Genomic DNA, 13,356 nt, shown 5'->3' with positions numbered 1-13,356 from the left:
TTGACGTCAACACCTTGGTCTTTCCTTTGGCATCCAACGTATTTGCTGGAAAAGGGTGTTGATCAATTTTCATCGGCTTCTGGGTCTTGGAAATACCAAACTTAATTCTTCCAGATTCAATAGCCGATTGTAACTGTTGCCTGAATACCTTGCACTCATTTGTACTGTGTGAAGTTGCATTGTGCCATTTGCAGTACAAAATCTTCTTCAACTCTTCTGCCGATGGGATCACGTGATTAGGGTGACAGCTTAATTTGGCCCTCTTGAAGCAGAAGATCAAATATTTTATCGGCCTTGGTGATATCAAAGGTAAACTTTTCTGGCTCTTTTTGACCAAAGGGACATGATATCGGCTTTTTATTCTTAACCCACTCAGCTAAGCCGATAACTGGTTCTTCATCAGAGTCAGAATCTCCTACTTCTTCAACAAATGATACCTTTTTACTCCAGTTCTTTTTAGGTTCAAAAACCCTAGTATCTTGATCAGAGATCCTTTGCACAAGATGACTGAGGCTTTCAAATTCCTGAGAAGCATATCTGTCCTTAAGATGTGGCAATAACCCTTGGAAAGCCAAATCGGCAAGCTGCCGATCATCCAGCACCAGGCTGTAGCACTTATTTTTTACATCTCGTAGCCTTTGTACAAAGCTCTCTACCGATTCATCATTACGCTGTCTCAATTTTACTAAATCGGTAAGCTTCTTTTCATGGATTCCAGCAAAGAAATACTTATGGAATTGTTTTTCTAGATCAACCCAAGTAATAATAGAATTTGGTGGCAATGAAATGAACCATGTAAATGCTGATCCAGACAAAGATGACGAAAATAAACGAACTCTTAATTCATCTCTGTTAGCTGCCTCTCCACATTGAATAATGAAGCGATTGACATGTTCCATTGTTGATGTATCATCTTGCCCAGAGAATTTAGTGAAATCTGGTACCTTGTACCGATTTGGGAGAGGAATTAAATCGTATGCAGGAGGGTATGGAGTCCGATAAGAATAAGTATTGACCTTGGGTTTTATCCCAAACTGATCCTTCATAATCTCTGCTATCTTATCGGCCCAAAAAGCATCAGCCTCCTGCTGACGAACTGGTTGAATTTCTACAGGAGGTGCCTGCTGACATCCCTCCACATATCTTTGTGGCCCACGATCTCCAGCAATCGGCATATTTGCCGTTACTTGTGGTCCATTGACCTGTTGGAAAGGATTCATCGGCTGGGCTGCCGATGCTTGATTCTGGAGACCAGCTTGTATATGACCTTGTTGAATCCCTGCAACCTGCTGATTTCGCTGAACTGTATGTTGAATAGGTAACTGTCCTGACCAATCATTATTAGAACTCATCGGTACAAAACCTACCGATGGCTGGTAATTTGCTGATATTGTTGGATAATTATAACTGGTTTGAGGCATGAACTGAACCCCAGTTTGACTCAAAGCAGGGGCTTTCTGCTGCATCGGCAGTACGCTCGCCGATGGACTTGAATTGAATGTTTGAATCATAGGCATCTGGAAACCTCCTGGAGTTGGTTGTACAGAAGTAGTCGCGGCATATTGAGGCACTTGAGCCATCGGCGAAACGGCCGATGATATGGGCGCTCTTCCTGCTGCATCAAATACTTGAGGTAATCTAGGATTGAAAGCAGATGACTCTGGAGGCATGCCATATCCCCACCAATTAGTAGGAATCTGGTTATTCTGAGACACAGGGCATGACATAGCTGATGCCGATAGATCTGTATTAAGCTGAATTCGCCCTCCTGGTAGTACCTGATCTGACTGTATCGGTGTAGATTGAATATTAGGTGAACCTGCCAATACTGGAGGGGAAGTAGCTTCTGTACCCACAACGGCCGAAGGAGCCGATGGAGTTTTGACAGATGCCGGCTCTGGTTGATGATAGGCAGGCCCAACGTAATGTGGTGCCGCTTGTCCTTCTTTGAGAGTTCGAACCACAGCATTATGAACAGTATTGGACAGCACATTGGAATGATTAATCAAAGCATGATTTACTGCAGAATTAACCATCTCTTGAAGTTTACCAGGATTGGAGTCAAAGGTAACCTGCCGAGGCAACGGCAAATCTTGCTTCTGGATGACTTGTCCACTCTTGTTCAAGCTAAACGATCTCAGACAAAGCTGCTTGTATTCTTCTACAGCCTTTTCCATAGCCTGCCTCTGTTCTTCCTTGAGATCTTCTTCTGATACTGCGATAATGTTCCCTGGATCGATCTCGGAGTTGAACATATTGGTTGAAGTGTCCCACCGGGCGTGCCAAAAGATGTGTTGATGCAAAAGTGATCTGCAAACACAAAGGGCTAATACCCGAATCGATATCCAAAGCGTGCCAGTCGATTTGACCTACTAATCGACAAGGATGAAGACACGAACACTTTGATCCTGACAACAGCGATACGCCCGGAAGTCACGGCCAAGAGGTGCTCACACGGAACTCGAGAATCGCCGAAGGTCGCACTGAAGCGATGCAGCTCGCCGAATCAATGAGAACTCGTAAAAAGGAAAAATATGCAAATTGACGAAGTCGCCGAAAAGTAAGTAGATGCAAATAGGAGTAAAAAGTTGGTTTTGATATTGATTGATATCTTCTATTACATTGCCCCTTACTCCATATTTATACCCTGATCTAAAGAGACACAACCAAACACAACTAGGACACCAATCCCATATCTAAGGAAATACGTGACTCTTACACGAATCATAACCTAACAAATATAGAAAAGGAAATCAACTCCTATTTATTTCCCTGTCCGCCTCAATTACGATGGAAATCTCACTGTCCTCCTTCCCATCGGCATATTCCCTGCTTCATCGGCAGTAGTCTTCAAGTCTTCCTTCATCGGCATACTCCCTGTTTCATCGGCAGTAGTCTTTAAGTCTTCCTTCATCGGCATACTCCCTGTTTCATCGGCAGTAGTCGTCAAGTCTTCCTTTCATCGGCATCGACAACAACTCCTTCAACCTCATCGGCAACGCCCGAGTCCAAATCAACCTTTCCATCGATCATCACCAACTATCGGTAACCATTTTTACAAACTGGCTTTCATTGGCTATCAAAGTATTCAATAACTTTCCCCTTGCCGATTGGTCCACTCCGATTACTTTGACACGTGCAAAAAAAACGGTGTCAACAGGTTGGAGAGCCTTGATTCAAGAGGCTAGAAAAGTTTCTGGGCGGGGTTCTATTGTTGTGTTCTAGAGTTGAAAATCTCAAGCTCAGGTGTGGAGAATGGAGCACGAGGCTTCAGTTTTGTAGGCAGAGAGAAGGCTTCAGCAAAAAAAAGCATGTACAGGAGAAGGCCACCGCGCAACGCCCAACGGCTACCTTCCGACGGCCGCCCTCATCAGGTCGGTAGGTAACATGTACATCTCACCCTCCGGGCTGTGGACGGATGCGAAGTACTCAAAGATCTACCAGAAGCAGCACAAGAATTTGAATGGGAAAATTATCAAGCCATATGACGTAGAATGGTTATTCTGGATATGGAATGCCACGGTTACCTTCTCTGGAGGGCTGCGCGTCCTAATCCTCCTCTCGTACTTGAAGAACACCCATCGGCGATATGAATCTACAGGACGATGGTAACCAAATCATCATGCCGTTTCTATCAGCTATGACCAAATTAACTTAAATATATATTATATAATATACACGGCTACAAAGTACAAATGCTCGTCGAACGAGAGGAACGCTGACGGCGACTCGGTGAGAGAAAAAACACTAGCATTTCTCGTGCAACGATAGCCACAAATCCACAAGCTCGGATGCATCACCTTTATCTCTACAACTAATAAATTTACAGAACTGTCTTTTTAGTGAAAGGACAGTGGATCGAGCTATTTATATTTCAGCCTTTATTTACTTTGCTATAAGTAGTTGCTCCCTTCACAAAGGAGAGGTTAATATAACCGGAAATGCCGGATGCGCCTGAGAAGCTGCCGCCCCTCCGCTTCCCTCTCGTCGTTGTAGATTAAAATAAAATTCAGGCATCCGATCCTCAACCTGCTCCGCCGCAGCTCCCGCCCGCCTCTCTCACGACCGCACCGCTGCGGCGTGCTCACAGCGCGAGGCTGCCACTCGACTGCTGTTGTCGCCTCCACAACGTGCGCCCTATCGCCGAGGGCCGCACACCCACCCGCCCGTTGTCATCCTCTTTCTTCATCGCGACCGCACAGCCGGGATCCCACTGTGCTGTGCTCTGTGCGTTTAACTGACATGTTTTGCTAAAAGCACATCTTGCAAACATATATTTCGAGTGTTTTAAATGTTTCAGAGATATGTTGCAAGTTTTTTAGATAGATGTTGCATATATTGCAATGATTGTACATGTATGTTATAGATGTCTGTTATCTATGTTTCATCTGTGTCTCCGAACACATGTTGCAAGTGTGTTTATCTGGATGTTGCATATATTTTACACATCGTTGCATGCGTTTTATCTAGATGATATGTATGGTTGCAATGGTTTTCAGGTGTTCCAGGAGCATGTTAAGTGTTTTAAGGCAAAATAGGTAGTCTACAGTGTTTAGCGTAAAAAAAGCACGCTCCAACAGAAGCCCCAAACACCGCACTCATTTTGACTACCAGGCTTGCCGGCACGCAAATAAGCGTCGTGGAGGGACATGACGCAAATCTCAGTGGTGGGCGCGTCAGAGGCGTCGACTCGGGGCGGAACGCGGCCGTCGGGGCAAGGCGGGTCGTTGGCAGGGAGCGGGGCGAGGCGGGTCTGCCTCGGGGCACGGCGAGGCGCAGCCAGGCGGGACTGCGGCGGGGAGCCGCCGCTGCGGCGAGGCCCGCCTCAGGGTGCGGCGAGGCGCGACCAAGGTTGTCGGTGGGGAGCGGGGCACTGCCGGCGGGGAGCGGGGCGAGGCGGGTCCCCCTCGGGGCGCGGCGCGTGGCGAGGTCCGCCTCGAGGTGCGGCGAGGAGCGGCCGCGGTGAGGAACAGCCAGGTGGGTCGTCGGCAGGGAGCGGGGCGCAGCGAGGCGCAGCCAGGTGGGACCGCGATGGATAGCCGTCGGCGCGGCAAGGAGCGGCCACGATGAGACTAGTCATCAGCGGGGAGCGGGGTGCGGCCGGTGGGGAGCGGGGCGCGGCGAGGAGCATGCGGCGTTCGGGCGTCTGTGTTGGAATTTTGCGTAGGCTGTTGGAGAAGGTAAGTTTTTAGGTGCGTGACCTTTTGCTGTGCATAATCCAAACCGTGGAATGGGTCTCTGGTTTGGGTAAGCGCTGTTGGAGACGGTGTTAGATGAGAATGAGAATTGAGAAGACGTGTAGGCATTGAAGAAAAAGTAAAATTTAGCTTGTATGGAAGAAGGGTTATGTTAATCAAGTTTTCAAATCAGATAGTTAAGTTATTGTATAAAATTTTATTTGAAATCCCCTTGCTTTTGCTTTTTATTTTTGTTTTCTTTTAAGTGGAAAATGCAGTGATGAGAGGCGATGAGTTCGGGCTGCTAGGGGGGTGTTTGGTTTCCTGGACTAAATTTTAGTCCATGTCACATCGAACGTTCGGATGCTATTTAGGAGAACTAAATATGAGTTAATTATAAAACTAATTACACAGATGGAGACTAATTTACGAGACGAATTTATTAAGTCTAATTAATCCGCCATTAGCACATATTTACTGTAGCACAACATTGTCAAATCATGGACTAATTAGGCTTAAAAAATTCGTCTCGTAAATTAGCCACAATCTGTGCAATTAGTTATTTTTTTTATCTATATTTAATACTTCATGCATGTGTCCAAACATCCGATGAGACAGGGACTAAAATTTTACTGCATAAACCAAACACCCCCTAGGCACAGGGTGAAATTTTCGTGGACCCATACCTGCGCGCCGTGACTAAATTCGTGAGATGAAATTTTCAAGGAACCCGCCAACCAAAATTCGTCCCCGCGGTATGCTACGTGGCCAGCCAAAACTCGTCCCCTTCCTCGAAGTTTCGCTCGCCCAAACCCAGCCGCCCGCCACCTGAATCCCACCAATGCTTTGTCCCAACTCCCAAGCCCCCAATCCGCCCCAATCTAGAAGCTGCACGAAGAGGAGCAGAGGAGATGTGCCACGAGACGCTGGGGAGGAGGAGCACGGACAAGCGCAGGCAAGGTCGCCGCTGTCACGTGTCCATGGAATCTGGTGAGTCGAGGTCCCCCAATCTCTTCTCACGTTTTCTCCCCCTCGTTCCTCCTCAGGACCATGGTGTCATCACGCCGACACCCGGCACCGACGTGGGCACGGCGGCGGCATGCTACTGTTCCTCTCTCCTTGGTGCCCTCGTGTCACGCCCCGCGCCAGCGCCGCTGCCTCCGTCACCGCCAGGCCGGTCGTCATCCTCCCAGTTGCGCCCTCTTCTTCCCCTTCTCCCCTCCCTAGTCTTGCTTGCTCGCATGTCACCCGGATCTGAGTGTTCTGTGTTTCATATAGATTTGCTATCCTTGCTTCACGGATAGTTTATAAAGCAGACACAAAGCTAGTGAGGTTCATTCCCTTCCAATTTTACTTGTTTGCATTCTTGGTATTACATGTTTTGCAGATTCACTTGTCTCTGCTCAATGCTGTTTTAACCTTTTCTTTACCGGGTTCAGTGCATCATTGCAAACTGAAAGAGCTACTGTGCAAGGACCCTTTTGGAGATAAATAAATCTGATAAAAGGTAGGACGAAGCACTGAATTGTTGAGCTAGCTGCTTTCAGAAAAGCTATCTTATTGACAGCTTGTCACTACGAGCTATCTTATTGAGATAAATACTGTTATGCATAGATCTGGCTTCAGCACTGAATTTTTTAGATGCCCTTCTACAGAGTGCTAGATCACTGAACAATAGGAATGCTCTGCCGTGGGTTTTGGTAAGTTCTTAGTCTGGGTATATTAAGGCCTTGTTTAGATTGCAAATTTTTGCAATCTGGACACTGTAGCACGTTTCGTTTGTATTTGACAAACTTTGTCCGATCATGGACTAACTAGGCTCAAAAGATTCGTCTCGTGATTTACAACCAAACTGTGCAATTAATTACTTTTTTTACCTACATTTAATGCTCCATGCATGCGTCCAAAAATTGATGTGATGGAGAGAGAGTGAAAAAAATTAGAACTTTGAGGCAATCTAAACAAGGCCTAACTGGGGAACCAAGGAACACATGCCACAGTACATTGCCAATTTCAGATTGGAAATGCTTTGGGTCATTAAAATACTGAAGCAATGTTAGTACCTTTTGCAGAGTATAAATACATCTCACTATGATCCCTCTAAAGTCAGTGATTCAAGTCCCTAAAGTCATCCAAATATACTCATCATTCTCACAACTTCACCATGAAAACAGTGCCGGCTGACCAATTCTATCCACTTTATGAGGTCAGAGGTTAACAGTATATTAAAGAACATACTTTGATCATGTGATTGTTCTGCGTTAGGGAAAAAAAAGGAATCACTGAAGTAATGAAATAAAATGGTAATGTAACACTAGAATATATTGGGCGGCTGCATTTTTCACTGATTTGCTGAACAGACATACAGTCCAGATAGACTTTAGTGTTTTATTAGGAGTAGAGTATGCTTCTCTCTAATTCTATCTTCTTTTTTTTTTTACTTTGTGCAACATTGCAAATCAAGATCTGAGTTACGAAACTGATTTTTATTGTACAGTTCTTTAAGTATGCACTATTATCATTGAATTTTTTGCATAATCTGTTCTTGTGCTGTGCAAGCTGTGAACATATATATAGTCTAGTTGTCAACTAGTACCAAGCTGAAGAACACGATGTTTAGTGTGTTTTTTTAGGATCAGGAGCTTCATTCATTATATTATAGTATGATTACAATCATCTGCTAGCAGACCCTGTAGGCAGTATGGAGGATTTTCATGCCACTCCTCCAGTACATTGCTACAAGAGACTTGTCTAGCACACTCATGAGCTACCCTATCACAAGAACAATTTGCAAAAATAAAGGTAAACTCATCAAAGCTCCTGCTGGCGCTGCAGATATCACGAAGATGTCACGATGTTTAGTTCTTAACATGGTGTTTGCACCAGGATTTGGAAAGTGAAGATGCGGGAATGTGAAATCTTCTGAAGAGGGATCATTCGTAATCGATTTTTGGAGAAAGATCGGTATCGGCCGATTTTTGGGGAAGGTTGGACCGGCTAGATTTCGGATGACGTCGGGGATATGATCAAGACGGCATCAAGGGACACGTCGGAGTCTACAGAAGAAAAGATTGGACTCCAAGTTATCTGTAAATTAGGAAGTTTTTGTTATTCCATAATTTTGTAATGAGTTCGTATTCGAGTAGAACTCATAATAGGTTCTGGGTATAAATATTGGACCCTGGATATTGTAAAAGGACACGATACAATCAATACAACTTTTTTTGGCTCAAACGCCAAACCTTTAGGAGTATGAGTAGAGTAGATTCGGCGAGTTCTTCAACAAACAGGGCTGCATCAGCTGATTGATCTCCGGTTTGCATGTAAGTACCATCACCCCTTGTATTATTACTTGTAAGGCTGCATCAGCTGATTGACCTCTTGCAAGTTGTAGTATAAGGTTTGATCTATATTATTATTCGTAAGGCTGCATCAGCTGATTGATCTCTTGCGAGTTATGGTATAGATTAGTTATCGATTCTTATCTAGTTCTTGTACGGCTGCATCGGTTAAGTCTGACCTCCACTGCTCGAATTAGATTAAGGTCAAGTTATCGGCTCTATCTAAAGTTGGTACTTTTGGATAGATTCATTAAGTTATTGATCTTGCTGGTATTCTTATTAATATTAATTTTAATACCAACTTGCCTGACTAAGATCAATCTAGATCGGCCTCACATCCCGTTAATCCATTGTTTAACCTTGTTATAATGTGATATTTTTGTAGTATAAAATGATGGATTACATTTTATTGGCTGTTTTATTTCGATTTTAATCTTGCATGGGCTACATTCAAAACATGAATTGTTTATAGAAAAGGTTTAATGGTTATCGAGTCTCGATTTGTGGTTACTGTCATAGCTGCATCGATCCGGTCGAACCTCACTGACGTAAGCATAAACTGAATCTCGGTAGTTAGAGAATCGAACTATGAATAGGTCATGCGTTTGTTTGTTTCCCATGCAAGAATTGGCTGTTTAGTCGATTTCTACGTGCTTCCACATATATAGTTCGCACATCGCGATCTTTGGATATAGATGAGTTTATAAAAGATTCGTATCAAAGATTTATTATGGACATCATAGCTGCATCGACCCGGTCGACCCTCACTGATGAAAGTGATAGATTAAGATTCGATTTAATTATGAATTCATGTATGTCCAAATGGTTATGTCGTACTGTTTTTGAATGCGAATAAACTCGTAAACCTTCATCTCGAAGTTCATTATGATTGATATAGCTGCATCGATCCGATCGACCATCACTGTTAATCATAGTAGATTAGAGTTGATGGTTTATAAGTTTGTTTATGTTCAATGATTAATTGATATAAGCTATGATCTTTGTTTCTCTTTAAATCGGATGTCTAGCTAAACTAAGAACTTGCACAACGAAGACGTTGATTCATATCTGTATATGGGTGTGTTGTACTTGTTTTTTCGTTTTGGTTTATTCTTAATCATAAAACATACCACAATTTGAGGTTTAACTTGCATACGATCAACTGATTTATTCCTTATCAAAAAGACTTCATTTAATGATCATCGGATCTTGACTGTCTAGTCGATGGCCATTCATTTATTGGCTTGCTAAGCCATACATTATTGAAACTGTGTGGGACAACACCGACACGTTCCACCTTGTGTTACTGATAAGATTTGCTTCCCTTGTCAATTGTAGGTCAACTTGACTGGCACGTCGTTCGGATTTCTCAGGATCTTTTGGACCCTGGCGTTTGAAGTTAAGCGGATCTGTGAGACTTCTGTTTCTTTCAGATCCTTCCGACTTGCTATGTGTTGATCACATTACTACATTTTTGTGTCAACACATGGATTTAGAATGTATCTGCCATCTAGATATCTTGTGATGAATGGATCACTTGTCAAAATAAAGTCTGCAGAACCTAGTTGCATTGCGGATCAAATGTTGATAATTTTTTATTTCACTATTGTTTTCAATTGATAATATGCATAGTGCATGAATTTATCTTGTGTAAACTAAAACAAACCGTGTACCTTCCATCTAGATCTCTTTTGATGACTGCATCACTGGGCAACCAATTTTGTAAAACCAAGATTATTACATACAAGTGAAGTACAGTATGAACATTAAAGAGTAACTATATCTGCCAACAAGAATATGTAAGAACATCATAGTGCTTTGCCAATATATTGTAGTGCTCTCTATGGCCACTCTTTTAATTCAAAGACGTTGGCAACCAATCAGCTATATTGTTTCACTGCATATTTAACAAGATTCTCATGAATTGTTATTTTTATCTTGTTTTGATTGTAGGATATGGAGATGAATGGATGTGTAACAGCTAGTGTGTATTGCTGTCGAAGGGCTTGTACGAAGTACCAATTACTAAACTTCTATTTCCTATATGTTAGTTACATGAACTATAGCATTGTAACTTGGGTTTGCTTACTTTATTTTGCAAGTCCTTTAGAATTTAGAGTGTAGCTTAAGATTTGTTGACCACTGAACTATCTAATGTATGAACAATTTGAATGATGATTATATGTATTAGACAATTGGGTTATATGTATCAGACAGTTGAGTGTAACATTTAATGCTTGCTGGTGTGGTTAAAAGGGTTGGCTAATCAATTATTTGAATACTTAAATGGTCTTTTATGGATATTAAAAATGTAGGCTTATTCTTTGTAGTAATTGGAGCTGCTTTTGCTCTGAACATGATGTTTAGAATTCCAGTATGGTGTGGTTTTTGAATAACTGGACTTGGAACTTTGATGTTCTTGGTACTGCAACTATATGGGTTGCAAAAAAAACTATATTAAATTTCAAAGTAATTAAATACTGAGTGTATTATCTCAACCAGCTGCAGGAACAATGAGATTGCCATGAAGAGGATCACACGGAAGGAAAGGATAAATGAGATAAGAGGTACTCTGTATAATGATACTTTGATCAATTTGTTCTTTTTTGGCCCTATATTCTAGGGAAAATATAGCATCTGTGTGAGCTACTGATCTTCATGCTATTTGGACTGCTCATACATTCTCTAATTGAGGCTGCCATAGATTGGGAATGTGCTGTCATGTTTTGTTTTTTTGTTTGGTGCAGTGAAAACAAATGAAATCAATCCAGGCAGCTCATTATGGACTCCCACTGTTCCACTAAATCGTTGTTGATTCCACCCTTGTGCTCACCACGTTGGCCAATAGATCTGAGAAGGACAACAACTCTGAATCGCGATAGGCATTGGCACCGCAACAACTGCAAGAACCACCCGGACAGGGAGGGGATGGGCAAGATAGGGTGATAAGCACTCATGGGTGCTGCAGCCAGAGCAGAGTGGCGTCGCTCCGAGGAGGGGAATGGCAAGGGATCTGGAGCTTGTGCATGACTGTCGCCAGACTATGATCACAACGTCAATCAAGATCGAATTTGTAACCCATTCCTGTGATTGTACCTTTATTAGAACAAGCTTTAAGTGGTCTAGAGTGATGTCACAAAGCTTTTGGATCATCTTTCATTTGCCATGAGAAATTATTTTAGGGTGACGAGTGGTTGGATCATCTATTTTTTGCCATGAGAAATTATTTTAGGGTGACGATCGGTTACAAATAGAACATTGTAAATATCACACTCAAAATCTTGTTCTTTCAGGTATGGTACAACATAATGTGTAAACTACAATTGTCATGGTATTACTTTGTTTTGTTTCAATTGCAACCATGGGCATGATCCTAGCAATTCCATGAAACTTCAACAAGGGAATATTATGGCATGAGTAAAAGGCATGGCCGTTGCTCCAACTATTTACCTGTGGGTGACACAGAGAAGATCAAGCCTAGTAGCGTCTTGCAACGTAAAACTTTTGATGCAATATTGGTCATTTGTTGCATCAAATCATTACTAAAATGATGTAATAGCAATCACCTATAGCATCAGAGTTTAGCACTATCAATCCGATGCAATAGTACTTCCTATTTGTATCCATATTCTAAACTGATGAATACATTTTTCGTATTGCATCAAAAATCTATACTAATGCAACACAATTTGTCTGATGCAATAATTTCTACCTATTGCATCTCTTGTTCGAAATCGGTGTGATAGATCATTCCTATTGCATCGACATGAATCACTATTGCGTCTAGTTCCTTCTTGATGCAATAATGACCACCTAGCTATCTATTGCATCAAATTTGCGTTTGATGCAAGGCAAAGCGATGCGATAGGGTAAAAAATTAGTAGTGGGAGGTGACTGACATCGGGGCCCGCATCGAGAGTTGTCTGCCCTCTCTAGAGAATTGGTGTAAACTTGTCTGGGGTCACCAGAGACTTGGCGCCATCTTGTCTGTGCTGAATGAAATTGTCTGGGGTCTCCAGGCAGATGGTTATGTTCGCTTCCAAAGTTTAACTTCTTATGTCTTCCAAAAATCCGAAACATGGACATAGGAAGATCCAAAGATCATACAAATTTGATGGATTAAAAAAATAGATGACGCTGAATCCATTTGTACAAGAACCAATCAAAAAGATGAAGTAGATATTTAACTAAAATTCTTCAAAGTTGTATATGTGGTTAGTTTTGTTTGAATTATAGAAGCATCAAAACAGTCCTAAAAATCTGTGAAAATTCATTAGAATTCAATTTTTAACATCTATTTATGAAATTAATTTCCATCATAATTTCTGTTCAAAATTTTGAAGTTACTTAAGAAGGTGTGTCTTCCAATTTAATTTATTAATTTGAGTTTAAATTACGATTGCATTTACTTATGCAATGGACATGATTAAATGATACACATGATGCTGGATTAGGTTCATTAACATGCAATACAAAATTTGCATGTTACAAATATTTGTAAATCTTAAATTAAAAATCCTCTAACTTGACATCCTTTTGACTCTCCTTAGTGCTTTAGGACTTCGAAACAAACTGAAATGGGGGGAAAAAAATGTGAAACCACCATAATTCATGTTAGCCTACATATCAAGAAGGACATTTGTTCTGGGATAACCGCATCGAAAAGGTCTTAATTCTTTCTGAACACAGCAGACATGCCGTTTGACATGAACATTCCGATAAAGGAACAGAACTAGTGCTGGGCATGGGACGTTGCACATCACACAGACCATTCGCTGCTCCTAGTCTGGCCCCAATTTGGATTCAGGATTCATGTGAAATTTATAGGAAGTTCTAAT

At 42.0% G+C, this 13,356-nt stretch overlaps 1 long non-coding RNA gene across 6 annotated transcripts; it reads left to right on the top strand.

Annotated features, from left to right (window-relative positions):
• Window positions 1–5,922: 5,922 nt before the first annotated feature.
• Window positions 5,923–11,527, top strand: LOC136463868 (uncharacterized). 6 transcript variants are annotated; one of them, XR_010761112.1, is made up of 6 exons: window positions 5,923–7,979; window positions 8,064–8,500; window positions 9,857–9,929; window positions 10,472–10,533; window positions 11,021–11,085; window positions 11,266–11,527. It is a non-coding gene; the product is annotated as an uncharacterized lncRNA (long non-coding RNA). The 6 variants fall into 6 exon arrangements; XR_010761113.1 differs by having other exon boundaries at window positions 5,923–6,132; window positions 6,224–7,979; window positions 10,472–11,527; XR_010761110.1 differs by having other exon boundaries at window positions 5,923–6,137; window positions 6,224–7,979; window positions 10,472–11,527.
• The last annotated feature ends 1,829 nt before the right edge of the window (window positions 11,528–13,356 follow it).

This window comes from Miscanthus floridulus, chromosome 7, assembly GCF_019320115.1.
Source record: "Miscanthus floridulus cultivar M001 chromosome 7, ASM1932011v1, whole genome shotgun sequence".
NCBI lineage: Eukaryota > Viridiplantae > Streptophyta > Magnoliopsida > Poales > Poaceae > Miscanthus > Miscanthus floridulus.
The sequence above is the reverse complement of the archived record's forward strand: the minus strand, read 5'-3'. Positions and strand labels throughout refer to the sequence as shown.